This window comes from Sturnus vulgaris, chromosome 5, assembly GCF_052056855.1.
Source record: "Sturnus vulgaris isolate bStuVul1 chromosome 5, bStuVul1.hap1, whole genome shotgun sequence".
Classification (NCBI taxonomy): Eukaryota; Metazoa; Chordata; class Aves; order Passeriformes; family Sturnidae; genus Sturnus; species Sturnus vulgaris.
The window spans coordinates 49,216,385-49,219,914 of record NC_142247.1 but is presented as its reverse complement, the minus strand read 5'-3'; positions in this window follow the sequence as shown (position 1 = coordinate 49,219,914).

The following is a 3,530-nucleotide window of genomic DNA, read 5'->3' as shown; positions in this document are numbered from 1 at the left end:
ACCCAGAGTCTGTGAAAATTATTTTAAATATGTTGTGATCCAGTTTTTCTTTATATGCTTCATTCTATGTGGTAGTAAACTTTGCCACTCAACTCTGTTAAGCCACACTTTGACAAATACATATTAAAACTTCCTTTACTAATTACTTTGATGATGATTCTTTAAGCAGACAAAATACTAAATTACATCCTCCTCAAGGAAGCTGTAGGCCGCAATGGGGACACCCCTCAGTCTTCTCTTCTCCAAGCTGAAGAAATCAAGTGGCCTCTGCCACTCTTTGTAAAGGTTACAGTTGAGGCAGTTCACCATCTTGTCACTCTCTTCTGGTCACTCTCTAGTAATTTCATGTCAGTCTTAATATTGAGGTGCCTAAAACTCACACACATCTCTCCCTACAGAGGCAAGGTCGCACCAATACAAAGTACAGCAGCCCTCAAACAGCTGAAAGTGCTGTAGTTGATATCCACCCCAGGCTATGGTTGGCCCTTTTGGCTGCCCAGGAACACTGCTGACCCAACTTGCCATTAATCCAAAGCCCTAGATCTCTTTTCATGGGCTTGTTCTTCAGCCTTGCATCCCTGTTACTATTGAGAGATGCCTCTGCCTGACTTAAGGTGCAAATGAGACCATATGCTGGAGTCAACTATATGGATTTTGCTTAACTACAAAAATGAGGTATAAAGATAGAAGAAGAGCTAGAAAACAGAGAAGAGAGAGGGAGAGAGAGATATCAAGCAGATCCCCCATCCAGGGGTGTCCCATTGATCCTTCCTCACCCTGGGCATCTTGGTGGTATATTGATACTCATTCTTTTGGTGGTAACACCTTTATACAGCCCAAGTTCTAAGTATTGATGGAGGCATGTTCCTAATTAACATGTGAAGCAAGGTTCAGTGTATCTTCATGCAAAAGTGAGGGTAGGCAAGGTCCTCTCTCTGAGAATAATTCCTCCAAAGTTTTGAGGGGCTTTTGTTGGTCACAGGTACTGTCTGTCCATAATATGCAGTGATCTTTGTTTGACCACTGATGTGTGTATGAGTAGTTGCTTCTTTTCACTCAGCTTGCCATAGCAGAAATTTCTGTCCGGATGCATTAACAAGGATGTGCTAACCAGATAAAGCCTCCACCAGGCCTGGAATGGGAGCCTTCCAGTTGCAAATTCCTTCTTTCTGTGTTTATCTTATTGCAAATCCTTCTCTAGCCTTAACAGTTTTTCAGATAGGCAACTGTGCTTTTTAACTACTTACAGTCCCCAATTTGCACATATTACCAGGATTACCCTATCCCAGGTAATAAATCCAGCACTTGCTCTTGATACATTCTGTTCACACAGTTGGATGATTGCCAAAGCTCCTCAGTCAACCTAGATCTCTCTGTAGGACCTCTCTAGAAGTGGGTTTTGGGATTTTGAGGGTCTTAGGGGTTACAATCCTTTGGTCAACAGTTCATGCCTACTATTTCGGCGCTTGCACTGACTTTCATGTGCAGGAATAAAACTCAACACCAATGTAGTTTTAAGAAACAGGCATTACTTTATGATGGCGAAGGATGCATGGGGATAACTCCTCTGAATTTTTATTATTCTCCAGATGTATGGCCAAATGGCATGAAAGAAACCTATCCAACATCAATTTTATGTTGATAGGAAAAAATATATGCTAATATCTTCACAAACAACTCGATGGGTGGGGGTCTTCACTAATGATAGGAGAAATAGGGTGTTATTGTCTTCAGGAACGACTGAAAGAACCAGTCAGCTTCTGGAAGAATGGCTGTAGGTATTTAGAGGAAATGGGTCTTCATGTCTCTATGAACACCAGGCAGAGAAGTTACAGAACCCAGAGAATTGGACCCAGACAGTTTGATTTTCTGAGCTTTAGAGTAATAGGAGAAAAGGTCCGCACAAAGTCTATTGCAGAGCTCAGAAAGCCTGAACTTCCGAGCTTTAGGGGAAAATGACCATGCATGTTCAAGAGGTAATATATAGTAGGCAGTTCAGGAAGTCTGTTCTTTCCTATTACGTCAGCCAATGGGGAAAGGAACAAGGCAACATTCGGTCAGCAGTTCAGGATAAAAGGAGGCTGCACCCTCCAAAACCTTGAGAGACAATCTACAGGGCTATGCCCAGAGCACTCTCTCCCTTTATTGGAATAAATTTGCAGGACTCCTTTGTCTCCTTTACAGACACTGGTTTTTCACAACGTAGCTCTTCCGCACAAGGTGAATAAACCGCCACTTCTTTATTTTGGTGCCAGGAACACAGGGAATTATTCCTCTAAGCACATTCTGCTTAGTAAACAAAATCGTGATAATTGATAAAAAATTAGTGTTAATCACAAAAGCATTGGGGTTTGTATAAGCCAGAAAACTAAGCTCTGAAGTGAAGCATGGACACTAGATAAAGGAAATTATATGCCAAAATCATTCTGTTTTAAACCACCTTGTTATGTTATATTATATTATGTTTTCCAAATTAGTTGCATCTACCACCAGCTTGCAAAATCAGACTACCCTTCCTGCCTTTGTCTGATCAATGCTGCCTATCTCAAGGACCAGACATCCAGAACTTCACTGGTGGTTATCTACAAGGACCAGATAGCTATCTGTGAAACTGACTATCGCCAGACACTTTGTGAATTTGCATAAGGATGTTTATTCGACCACCACTGCTTACCTGGCAAAATTATTACAGCAAAAAACCAAAAATGATTGATTACAACGAGAAACCTTAGTATAAGAAGAGACTGTGGGCCAGGGTTCAGCGGAGCGTGGTGTGGGCGGTGACCCCTCACGTTCCCCAGCACGCTGCTTGCTCTGTCTATATCAAATAAAGCAATCTAAATTTTGCTGAATATCGAGACTTTTGATTCTCATTTATAACAAAGTCCTTCAATTTGATATACTTTTTCTGCTGAGTCATCGTTACATAAGTTCTTTTACATTTCGTGCATAATATGGCTGCTCTTGAATTTAACCTTAACGGTAACTAGTTTTGCTGGTTAAATAACTTCATCGATATTCCTACCCTAAGACAATTGGGCATCTCTGCTGAGCTCTGCTGACTGGAATCCTTGATATTCCAATCAAGGTGGGAAGGGTAGGGGTTTCCAAGCAGCATAACTGGTCTGCATGATGGTCTCCAGTTTCTTGAACAAAACGAAGAACATCCAGTAGCTTCTTGGCGGGGTTACTGCTGCATATTTTAAACACAGCATTCCTGACGTTCCTATACCTTACACTGCACATTTTTCTACTTGTAATCAAAACCACCTCTTTTATATTTTTGAATCGATTATTTTATCAGAATATTTATAACATTTCTTCTAACTGAAGTCTCAACTGGTCCTCAGCTCGTGGGGGAATGTGAAAGGAGCACTATTTTTCTTAAAAAAAAACGTGACGCGCATGAAGCAGGGAGCTGTGGCAGCTCTCTGAAGAGCTAAAAAGGCAAGAAGGGAGGCAGGAAAAGGCGCAGGGAGGAGGGGCTCAGCCTGGAGAGATCCGAGAACCGGGGACCCAGTCTATTGCCA